Genomic DNA, 12,814 nt, shown 5'->3' with positions numbered 1-12,814 from the left:
ATATCCTTATCAAGAAAGGCTAATCAGGCTTGGGGGTCTTTTCTCCAGAAAAGAGAAGGCTGAGGGGTGACTATGTCTTTAAGATAATGATAGGGTAGACTTAAAGAAAATGCTTCCACTTGTGGGGGAGTCCAAAACTGGAGGTCATTAACATAAAATAGTCGCTAATGAATCCAATAGGGAAGTCAGGAGAAACTTCTTTACCCAATAAGTGGTAAGAATGTGGGACGCACTACCACAAGGAGTAGTTGAGGCAAATAGCATAGGTGGATTTAAGGCCAAGCTAGATAAGCACATGAGGCAGAAAGGAATAGAAGGGTATCCTGATAGGGTTAGATGAAGTATGGAGGGAGGTTGCTCGTGTGGAGCGTTAACGCCAGCACAGCCCAGTTGGGCCGAATGGCCTGTTTCTCTGCTGTAGTCTCGATGTAACTTGACTGCCCTTGACCTAGGTCTTTTTTTTAAATTTAGAAAATGTCAAAATAGGTCTTTTGCTTTTACCAAGTGAGTATAGGATTGAAGTCCTAGATAATCTGAAAGGGCTTAAAACAAAGAAATCCTCAGGTTAAATGGGATTTATCCCAAAGTGTTGCAAGAGACTAGTGAGGAGATTTGTGAGACACTGAAAAAGTACCAGTAGATTGGAAACGTGGTGTCCATTTTCAAAAATTGTGATAAAATAGACACAGGCAACTGGATACTCATTAGTCTTCCTTTAATTCCATGTAAAATAATGAATAAACATCAGATTCCACATGTATGCTGACAACACCCCGATCTAGCTCACAACCACCTCCCTCAACCCCTCCACTGTCTCTCATTTGTCATATTGCTTGTCCGACATCCAGTACTGGATGAGCAAAAATTTCCTCCAAATATTGGGAAGGCTGAAGCCATTGTCTTTGGTCCCTGCTGCAAACACTGTTCCCTAGCCACCGACTCCATCCCTCTCCCTGGCTACTGTCTGAGGCTGAACCAGACCGTTCGCAAACTTAGCATCCTATTTGACCCGGAGATGAGCTTCCGACCACATATCCGGTCCATCACCAAGACCACCTTCTTCCACCTCCATAACATTGCCTATCTCCGCCCCTGCTGTTGAAACCCTCATCCATGCCTTTGTTACCTCCAGACTGGACTATTCCAATGGTCTCCTGGTTGGCCTCCCATCTTCCACCCTCCATAAACTTGAGCTCATCCAAAACTCTGCTGCCTGTCTCCTAACTCGCACCAAGTCCCGTTCTCCCATCACCTCATGCTCACTGACCTACATTGGCTCCCAGTCCGAGAGAACCTCGATTTTAAAAATCTGATCCTTGTTTACAAATCCCTCCGTGGCGTCGCCCCTCACTATCTCTGTAACCTCCTCCAACGCTCCAAAATCTCTGCGCTCCTCCAATTCTTACTTCTTGATCGCATCCCTGATTTTAATTGCTCCATCATTGGCGGCCGTGCCTTCAGCTGCCTAAGCCCTAAGCTCTGGAATTCAATCCCTAAACCTCTCCACCTGTCTACCTCTCTCTCTCCTCCTTTAAGACATTCCTTAAAACCTATCTCTTTGACCAAGTTTTTGGTCATCTGTCCTAATACCTCCTTATGCGGCTCGGTGTGAAATTTTGTTTGATAATCGCTCCTGTGAAGCGCCTAGGAACGTTAAAGGTGCTATATAAATGCAAGTTGTTATTGTCGTCGTCAATATGGCATTAGACAGGGAAGATCCAATTTCCTTGATTTCGTTAAGGACCTAACAACCCAAGTTGACTGTGGGGTAAATCTTAGAATGGTGTGTAATTAGACTTCCAAAAGGCATTTGATAAAGTTCCACAGGAAAGACTACTAATTAAACTTAAAACCAGGAGGATTCAGTGGAAAACTAGAATATCAATAAGAAACTAGCTGAAGGGTAGAAAATATTGGATACTGATTAGAGGGGTAATATCAAGTCGGGGATGGGGGTGGGGGGAAAGGGAGTACGGAGTGGGGTAGCCCAAGGATCAGTGATTGGACTGTTTCTAATTTACATCAATGACTTAGATTTTGAAACTCAAAGCAAATTGGTTAAATTTGCAGATGATACCAAACTAGGAACGGCAGCAGAATCGAAGGAAGGCAACCCAGAAATTACAAAATGAGCTAAACAAAATATAAGAATGTACCGAAGAATGGCAAATGAAATTTAATGCAGGCAAGTGTAAAATATTGCACACAGAAAGGAAAAATGTGCAATATGCATATTTCATGAATGGTGTCGAAATAGCTAAGGATGAAGTTGAAAGCAACTTGGGAGTCTTAGTAGACTCAATACCCAATATGTCCATCCAATACAGAGCAAGTCGACAAAGCCAATAGAATGTTGAACTACAAGCCAAAACAGTAGAATACAAGATGGACAAGCCAAATATCAAACTGTACAATCCTCTGGTCGGACGCTTTGAGTACTCAATCACTCCATGTGGTAGCGAGTTCCACATCCTCACCATTCTCTGAATAAAGAAGTTTCTCCTGAATTCCTCATTAAATTTATTAGTGACTATTTATGGCCTCTAGTTTTGGATGCCCCCACAAGTAGAAACATTTTCTCTACGTCTACCCAATCGAACCCCTTCATAACTTTAAAAAGACCTCTATAAAAGGTCACCTCTCAGTCTCTTTTATAGAGAAAAGAGCCCCAGCCTGTTCAGTCTTTCCTGATAGATGTACCCTCTCAATTCTGGTATCTTTCTTGTAAATCTTTTTTGCACTTTCTCCAGTGCTCCATATCTTTTATGTAATAAGGCGACTGGAACTGTGCGTAGTACTCCAAGTGTGGTCTAACCAAGGTTCTATATAAGTTTAGCATAACTTCTATGCTTTTGAATGCTATTCCTCTAGAAATGAACCCCATTGCTTTGTTTGCACTCTTTATGGCTTTGTTAACTTGCGTTGCTACTTTTAGCGATTTGTGATTCTGTATCCCTAGATCCCTCTGCACCTCTACCCCATTTAGACTATTTTCCAAGGAGTAGGTGGTCTTAGTCCTCCTACCAAAATGAAACACCTCACACTTACCTATATTGAAATTCATTTGCCATTTACTGGCCCATTCTGCAAACTTGTTAATGTCTTCTTGTAATTTGTCGCAGTCTTCCTCAGCATTAACTATACCCCCCAATTTGGTGTCATTCACAAATTTTGATATTGTACTTCTGATTCCCGAGTCCAAATCATTTATGTAAATAGTATACAACAGTGGTCCCAGCACCAACCCTTGTAGAACACCACATCCCACCTTCTGCCAGTCTGAGTAGCTACCTATAATCCCTACACTCCGTTTTCTGTTTTGTAGCCAGTTTGCTATCCCTTCTGATACTTGTTCCCTGACTCCACATACTCTGACCTTCGTCATGAGTTTGCTATGTGATACCTTATCAAAGGAAAGTCTTTTAACTGTACAGCTTAATATAAAATGGAACTTAATATAAATGAATTATTTTCGTACAAGATGGATTTGTTTACTAACTCTTGATCTTGATCTCTAATACTGGCACATATATCTGTCCCTTGCAACTGAGCGCAGGCTAAACAGATCCTTTTACCCATCTCTGGCTCCTTAATCCAGGACTAACTGGCTCTTGTATCTAATCCGCTTGGTCATTCAGTTTAGAAATTTGGCCAAGCTCCCTGCTGCAAAGAAAGGATTATTTGTATTGTTGGCTGGTTAGCTAGTTGAATGTTTTCAGTGAGGAATACACCAGCCCACTTTGTCCATTTACCAGATGCTGAGTCAGTGATCTAATAAAATTGAAAGGTGCCACATTGGATGATTTTGCTCTCTAATCTGCATACTTATAAATAAAAAGGTCTCTGAAATGAAGAAACGGTTTGCTAAGTTCAGTACAGCAACACTCCTCTACACTGTGATCATTTTACAGACAGACTATTCAGTATAAAACAGCTTTGGATTACATTTGGGATGTAGAACAGTTTCCAGTCAGCGATCCTTCATCAGAGCAGCCATAAGTCACCTGCTGGTCAGGAATTCCTTAAATTGCACTAATTTATGATTCTTCAACGCATGCAAGAAGAGATAACTTGCAAAATATTGCAGGTGAAGAGTCCAAATTCGCAAATATTTGTGATATCGCGCTAGTAGCATAAACAGGGGCCAGAAATGTTTATGGCTCACTCTAAAAGTGAGCGGTTGACAACTATGCTTCAGATATGACTGACTCATCTGCATTTCTTGTTTTTATTTCAAGTGTTTATTTGTGGTTTTTCTTTTTATCTAAATTATAGTTTATTCATGTACTTGAAAATCAACAAGGGACAAGTCTGTCAGGAATCCAATGAAAATTACTTATCCCTCAGCTCCCAGGTACTCAGTGAGGTTATTCAATGAGTAGCTGAGCAATACAGTACATTTTTGATCCACAGTCTGTACTGTGTTAAGTTATCTCAGCCAGTGTGTGGCAGTAGAGATGCCACAATTGGCCCCAGTCCTCCTGAGCTGGGGAGTGGGAAATCCGGCTCAGCATGATCATAATTCAGAAACCCCTGCTGGTGGTGTGTGTGGATATCAGGTGAGAACAGGATTGGGCTGAGCTATATTCCTTCTCAAGGTTCAATAGCCCTCTAACATTCTCAAGGTTCGCATGTAATGATGGCCACTTGAAAAAGTACCAGTGGGCATCTGGTATCTATTCCAACAAGGAGTCAATGGCTTCAGACGAGCAGGGGAGGTGAAAATATTGGTGAGGGGAAAAAATTACTTTTCTCATTTCTACCCACCTGTATTCCCATGGAACGATAGTGGTGAGGGGAGGGGGATCTCTTCTGTGGTCAAATCACTTAACTCAAAATAATTCATCTCTTGGCAACACGTTTGATCATGTGTCCACCATACGTCAATCTCTTTCTGCTATACTCATAAGAACTGTCAAAAGATTTGCCAAAAATTCTGTGTACAAATATCTCAGAATTTTTATGTGATATTTGTACACAGCTCAATTCCCAAAATTACTTCCTAATCTCAACCTCCCACACAGAAGCCCAGACAGCTCTCTCAAACCCCCAAGCTACTGACACTCCTCCTAGTACTTGGGCTAAGAAAATTGCCTGTTCTCTCCACTGGAGGTTGCATTGAGAAAAAAGTTTCCCTGAGCCTTATCGCATTCTGTGATCTCATTTAAAGGCACAGCCTACCTCACACAATCCTCATTAGGACAACATGCATCTTTTTTAATTGCACTCCTGGAATACAATGCATCTTATATATGTATTGGGATGAGTAAAAGATTCACCTTTACAGCAATTGAGATCAGCAAGATTCTTCAATAGTTTTTGCTCTCATTAGAATCCCCCTTGTGGACAGAAACCATAATGGTACTCTGGGACAATGGGCTCGATGTTAGCAGGGCTGCGGGTTTGCAGCGGGGGGGCTATCGGGCGCGTGGGTAACGCGCCCGGTGAAATTAGTCAGCCCCCCGCGCGATCGTAGCCCAATTGGATCCACGTACCTTGTCTTCCAGGTTCCCCACTGCTGATCTGCGCGTCGGGCGGGCTGCGCATGTGCAGTAAGATCTGTCAGCTGGAGGAGCTCTATTTAAAGGGGCAGTCCTCCACTGACAGATGCTGCAACAAATGGAAAAAATTACAGCATGGAGCAGCCCAGGGGGAAGGCTGCTCCCAGTTTAATGATGCCTCACTCCAGGTATCAATAGATGGGGTGAGGAGAAGGGGGAGGACAGAGATCTTCCCCCCCCCGGCGGGCAGGAGGAAGCAGCCTGCCTCTGCCACCAGGAAGGCCTGGCTCGAGGTGGCAGAGGAGGTCACCTGCACCACCAACATATCACGCACCTGCATACAGTGCAGGAGGCGCTCCAATGACCTCAGTAGGTCAGCCAAAGTGAGTACACTTACTCATTCCCCTACACTCCATCTGCCACATCACCGCCCCCACCCCACATCTCCTTCTGCACTGCCAACACTACTCTGTCACATCACCCCTCATACCCACTCAAACCTCATCCTCCTCTCACCTGCACTTACTCACCTCGCCAGTACTCATCCCGCCACTACCACTCAGCCCAATCCTCATACTATCTCATGGTTCTATCTCATACTCACCCTCTCGTGCATCTCTTTCACAGTCAGCCTCACTCAACCTGCCACTACCTGTGCTGCAGCCACAGGGCATGCATCACATATGTGCAGTATGCACTGTATGCAGGTGGGCGATATGTTGCCCGACGCGCAGATCAGCAGTGGGAAACCCGGAAGACCAGGTAAGTGGATCTAATTAGTGGATTGTCTGCTACAATCGCGCGGGAAGCTGACTAATTTCACCGGGCGCGTTACCCACGCGCCCAATAGCCCCCCCCCCCCCGCCGAGAACCCGCAGCCCTGCTAACATCGGGCCCAATGTGTCCATGCTGTGCTCGGAAAGAGGATGAGTCATTTTGCTCGCTATGCCATTACAGAGGGAGTCCCTGATTACTGCTATCTATCTAATGAGAGAGGCTGGTTAATTAACCAACAACCAATTATTGACTAATCTCCTTAGAAAAGAGGTAAACAGGGCATCTTTGGAGTTGAATGGACTCCAAAATGACACCCTTTGAGATGAAGGCTTGCACCTAAGCCAACCCTCTGTGAAGAACTTGGTAGTCTGATATCTGAACTAGGCAGTGTGCAGGACTCCGGGCATTCATTAATGGGACTTAGAGAGGTAGACTTGCCTCTAGATGCATTATTCTTCCCATTCAGCTCCAAAGAACCCTATAAACCAATTAATCAGTAGGTTGGTGCTAACTGGGCAAGCATCAGAAAGCCTACCTGTGCTTTGTGCTGTTAAGCTGTACAGTTTTAGCTGGTTAAACTCCAGCAGTACTGTAAACACAGTTGGGGGTCCTGGAGCCTTACCTCTTGACTTAAATAAGTAGGGCATCTCTACAGAGAGTGAGAAAACAGAAATGCAAGCATGGTGTTGGGTTGCTGAGACATCTAACTGACCACAACAAAAGATTGCTTGCCCCCTGCCATGGTGGTTGTTTATAGCACAGGAAAACAAGGGAGAACATATGTTCCTCATATAAAGAAAAATCTCTAGGAATTATTGGCAGGGCAGAGGGAAAATGTGGACAGGAAAGGAAAACTGGAGGGGGTAAAAGCAGTTGAAGGGAAGGGGTTTTAAATTAAGTATTTGAAAGGCAAGGCAGCGATGTAAAGGGATTTAGGGCGGAGGTTTCGGGGGTGCAGTGTAGTGGCTCAAAGAATGGGCATGAATGAAGGCAGTGAGGATTTAGGAGTAATGCAATGTGTGGGCATTACACTTTCTGAAGGAAGTCAAGGCCTTGGCGAGGGATTTCAGTTATATGGAGAGACTAGAGAAGCTGGGATTGCTCTACTTAGATTTACCGTAATTAGCAAAAGAACCAGGGGGCAGCTGAAAAGATTTTTTTTACCCAGCGAGTAGTGATGATCTGGAATGCACTGCCAGAAAGGGTGGCGGAAGCAGATTCAATAGTTACTTCTGTGTTGTAAGATTCTGTGAGAAGGAGTTTAAGGTGCAAGCCGTGACGTATTGCTGAGTATCAAACCGACCGATACTTTCACAGGGGAAGATAATTTACAGGCAGAGATCCAAAATCAGCTTGTAAAGCTTGTTAAAATGCCCTTAAGCCCAGGCGTTTCTCTGAGCTCTGAATAATTGCTGATTTGCAATAAGGCGCGGGTCACTCGAGGCGGGGTCCTCCCGATTTCACCGAGTGCTGGGAATCTGAGAGAAAGTCAGCAGTCGGTGGTCGGACTTCACTGAGGGAGCAGCACACGGCAGGTCACCAGGAATACCGACCATCGCAGGATCATCACTACGGTCTGTCGGCTTGATTTTCCTCTGTTCCAGGTCATATACTAAGTAACAATAAGGAAAATATTGAAGTGAAATAAGTTTTAATGACTCGAAAAAGTCACTCGGATCCAATGGGATCAGTCGATTATTTTCAATATAGTTCAGAATGTGCCAAGTAAATGACAGCAGATTGACGAATGCTGAAATACTGAGGCGGTAAGTGTGGCAATTCAAGGAAATCATCTCCCAACTTTAAGGAATCGATTAGAGCAAGTAAAGAGAAAGGTAACGTTCACAGTAGTTACTTTTTTTAAAAGAGAAACTTTACACGACAGGATAGTTCCCAACCAGCAGCTTTCTTGCTCCTTTTTGTCAGATGAACAGAGTGTACTTTGTAATCCTGGTGCGACCATCAAGTAAACTATTTCCACATTGTGCTAGCTCAAGCAGAGGAATTCCAACTTGAAACAATCAGGGTCTGTGGCTAGAATAGATGAGTTATGGTTTCAAGGGAGTACACCTTTAAAGAACTGGAAGAAATCTCACGGGATCCAAGGTGAGGTAGAGAATTGGATACAAAATTGGATTGACGACAGAAGACAGAGGGTGGTTGTAGAGGGTTGTTTTTCAAACTGGAGGCCTGTGACCAGCGGTGTGCCTCAGGGATCGGTGCTGGGTCTGCTGTTATTTGTTATTTATATGAATGATTTGGATGAGAATTTAGGAGGCATGGTTAGTAAGTTTGCAGATGACACCAAGATTGGTGGCATTGTGGACAGTGAAGAAGGTTATCTAGGATTGCAACGGGATCTTGATAAATTGGGCCAGTGGGCCGATGAATGGCAGATGGAGTTTAATTTAGATAAATGTGAGGTGATGCATTTTGGTAGATCGAATCGGGCCAGGACCTACTCCGTTAATGGTAGGGCTGTGGGGAGAGTTATAGAACAAAGAGATCTAGGAGTACAGGTTCATAGCTCCTTGAAAGTGGAGTCACGGGTGGATAGGGTGGTGAAGAAGGCATTCAGCATGCTTGGTTTCATTGGTCAGAACATTGAATACAGGAGTTGGGATGTCTTGTTGAAGTTGTACAAGACATTAGTAAGGCCACACTTGGAATACTGTGTACAGTTCTGGTCACCCTATTATAGAAAGGATATTATTAAACTAGAAAGAGTGCAGAAAAGATTTACTAGGATGCTACCGGGACTTGATGGTTTGACTTATAGGGAGAGGTTAGACAGACTGGGACTTTTTTCCCTGGAGAGTAGGAGGTTAAGGGGTGATCTTATAGAAGTCTATAAAATAATGAGGGGCATAGATAAGGTAGATAGTCAAAATCTTTTCCCAAAGGTAGGGGAGTCTATAACGAGGGGGCATAGATTTAAGGTGAGAGGGGAGAGATACAAAAGGGTCCAGAGGGGCAATTTTTTCACTCAAAGGGTGGTGAGTGTCTGGAACGAGCTGCCAGAGGCAGTAGTAGAGGCGGGTACAATTTTGTCTTTTAAAAAGCATTTGGACAGTTACATGGGTAAGATGGGTATAGAGGGATATGGGCCAAGTGCAGGCAATTGGGACTAGCTTAGTGGTATAAACTGGGCGACATGGACATGTTGGGCCGAAGGGCCTGTTTCCATGTTGTAAACTTCTATGATTCTAACAGCATTTATAAAAGGAACAGAACAAAGGGAGGAGGGTGAGGGGGAGAGGGAAAACACCTGAGAGAAGATGGCCGCGTCTACTGCCACCGCTATGGTGACGGTAGCGCATTCTGGTATTGCTACCGACAGGATGTGGGAGGAGAGCACTCACCCAACCATTTGTCTGGAAATTGTAATTTGATCCCGTCTGTTCCAGAGTAATTCAAGTTCTCTGGAATGTGTAATTTGATCCAGTCGTTGTCAGGCAGGTTACCGGGTGCGGGGAAGGCCCGGGCGCTGACGCTACCGGGCGCGGGGAAGGCCCGGGCGCTGACGCTACCGGGCGCGGGGAAGGCCCGGGCGCTGACGCTACCGGGCGCGGGGAAGGCCCGGGCGCTGACGCTACCGGGCGCGGGGAAGGCCCGTGCGCTGACGCTACCGGGCGCGGGGAAGGCCCGGGCGCTGACGCTACCGGGCGCGGGGAAGGCCCGGGCGCTGACGCTACCGGGCGCGGGGAAGGCCCGGGCGCTGACGCTACCGGGCGCGGGGAAGGCCCGGGCGCTGACGCTACCGGGCGCGGGGAAGGCGCGGGGAAGGCCCGGGCGCTGACGCTACTATGTTCAGATAGGAAGGTGTAAGGCCATGAAAAGATTTCAACATGACGATGAGAATTTTAAATTCAAGGTTTTGGTGGACCGGGAGCCAGTGTGGGTCAGCGAGCACAGGGGCGATGGGTGAACAAGACTTGCTGCAAGTTAGGATACGGGCAGCAGAGTTTTGGATGAGCTCAAATATATTGAGGGTGGAAGATGGGAGGCCAGCCAGGAGAGGATTGGAATAGTCCAATCTAGAGGTAACAAAGCCATGGATGAGGATTTCAACAGCAGATGAGCTGAGGCAGGGGCAGAGACGCGTGATGTTACGGAGGTGGAAGTAGGCTGTCTTGGTGATGGAGAGGATATGGGGTTGGAAGCTTATCTCAGGGTCAGATAGGATGTAGAGGCTGCAAATGTTTTGGTTCAACCTCCGACAGTAGCCAGGGAATGGAGTTTCTTGGCAGGAACCGAAGACAATGGCTTTGGTCTTCCCAATATTTAGTTGGAGGAAATTTTTGCTCATCCAGTACTGGATGTCAGACAAGCAGTGTGATAAATCAGAAACAGTGGAGGGGTCGAGGGAGGTGGTGGTGAAGTCGAGCTGGGTTTCGTCAGCATACATGTGGAACCTGACGTGTTTTCGGATGAGGGGCAGCATGTAGATGAGAAAGAGGAGGGGGCCAAGGATTGATCCTTAGGGGACTTCAGAGGTAACGGAGCAGGAAGAGAAGCCATTGCAGATGATTCTCTGGCTATGACAGAATCGATAAGAATGGAACCAGGCGAGCGCAGTCCCACCCAACTGGACGACAGAGGAGAGGCATTGGAGGAGGATGGTGTGGTCAACCCTGTTAAAGGCTGCAGACAGGTCGAGAGGAAGGATAGTTTACCACAGTCACAGTCACATGGGATGGCATTCGTGACTTTGATAAGGGCCGTTTCAGTACTGTGGCAGGGGTGGAAACCTGATTGGAGGGATTCAAGCATGGAGTTGTGGGAAAGATGGGTGTGGATTTGGGAAGTGATAACACGTTCAAGGACTTGAGAGGAAAGGGAGGTTGGAGATGGGGTGATAGTTTGCAAGGACAGAGGGGTCAAGGGTTGTTTTTTTTGAGGCGGGGGGGTGATGATGGCAGATTAGAAGGGGAGGGGGACAGTACCTGAGGAGATGGAACCGTTAACAATATCAGCTAACATGAGGGCCAGGAAGGGAAGTTGGGTGGTCAGCAGTTTGGTGGGAATAGGGTCGAGGGAGCAGGAGTTGGGTCTCATGGTCAAGATGAGCCTGGAGAAGACATGAGGGGAGATAGGAGAGAAACTAGAGAAAGATGCGAGTTCAGGGCTAGGGCGGGGGAACCATAGGGGAGGTTTGGCTTTTTGGGCTTGGGGGAAGGGAGGGAAGCAGTAGAGGCAGCTGAACGGATGGTCCCAAGCTTAGTGACAAAATAGTCCATGAGCTCCTCGCACTTGTTGGAGGTGAGGGTGGAGGAGGCAAGGGAGAGGGGTTTAAGAAGACGGTTTGTAGTGAAGAGAAGCTGGGGGTTATCTTTGCAACCCAGGATGAGCAGTTTTAGCAGAGGAGAGCTGAACCTAATTGTGCTTTATGTGGTCCAGCCAGATCTGGTGATGAATGGCTAAACCAGTTGTCTGTCATAAACGTTCAATTCTGCATCCCTTGGAATTAAGGGAGTGGAGATGAGGGCCATACTAGGGGGAATGACCAGGGTGAGAGTGAGTAATGGTTTTAATGGGGACAAGGGCATCAAAGCTGGAGGTGAGGGTGTGATTGAGCAGATCGGTAGCTGCAGAAATGTCTTGGAGGGCCAAAGGCTAGACAGTTGGGAATTTGAAAGTGCTGTTGTAAGTGACTTGGGGAAAGAGTTTTTTCCAGGGGCAGACACAGAAAGAAATACGGTTGAGAGGGGGAAGGGAGATGTGGGTGGAGAAGGAAGTGACCAGAGATGGCCTTATCCGCGATTGACACAAAGGGAGTAGGGAGGCTATGTGAGATGGCAAGGTTGAGGGGTTGGCCATGAATATGGGTAGGGGAGTTTATATGGAGAGAGAGATTGAGGGAGGATAGGAGGGCAGTGAACTCAGAGGAGAGAGCATGATGAGTTGAGATGGAGGTTGAAGTCACCGAGGATGAGAAGTTGCTCGGTGCAGAGGCTGAGGGAGGAACGCAGTGAAGACATTTCGGTGAGAAACTTGGGTGGGCAATAGAGAACGAGGATTTTAAAGGAGAGGCAAGAGGGATGGAACAAGATGAGATGCTCACAAAGGTGATATAATGGACAGGCAGCTGAGACCCATTGCCTGTAATTCCTGCACCATGTGGGAACTTCAGGACGCTTCATGTCTCCTGGAGGGTCACGTGCAGGAAATGCCTCCAGTTGCTCAAGCTCAAGCTGAGGGTTTCTGAGGGGTGGCTGGAGTCACTGCAGAGCATAAGGGAGGCTGAAGGTTTCCTGGATCGTACGGTCCAGGAGGTGGCCACCCTGCAGCCACAGAGAGTTCAGGATAGCAAGTGGGTGGCCATCTGAAAGGGTAGGAAGAGGCAGGCAGTGCAGGAATCTTCTGGGTTGGTGGCACCCTCAAACAGTGAGGGTAACGGCACCTCGAAGGAGTGCATTCCTGAGCATGGCATCATGGGGCAAAGGACTGCACGGGATTGGGGGGGGGGGGGGCACAGTGTAGTGTAGAAATGCAGTAGTCGCAGGAGATTTTGCCTGCCAATCTTTGCCTGCCAT

The sequence above is a fragment of the Heptranchias perlo genome, chromosome 9 (assembly GCF_035084215.1).
Source record: "Heptranchias perlo isolate sHepPer1 chromosome 9, sHepPer1.hap1, whole genome shotgun sequence".
NCBI classification, from domain to species: domain Eukaryota; kingdom Metazoa; phylum Chordata; class Chondrichthyes; order Hexanchiformes; family Hexanchidae; genus Heptranchias; species Heptranchias perlo.
Note: the sequence above shows the minus strand (reverse complement) of the source record.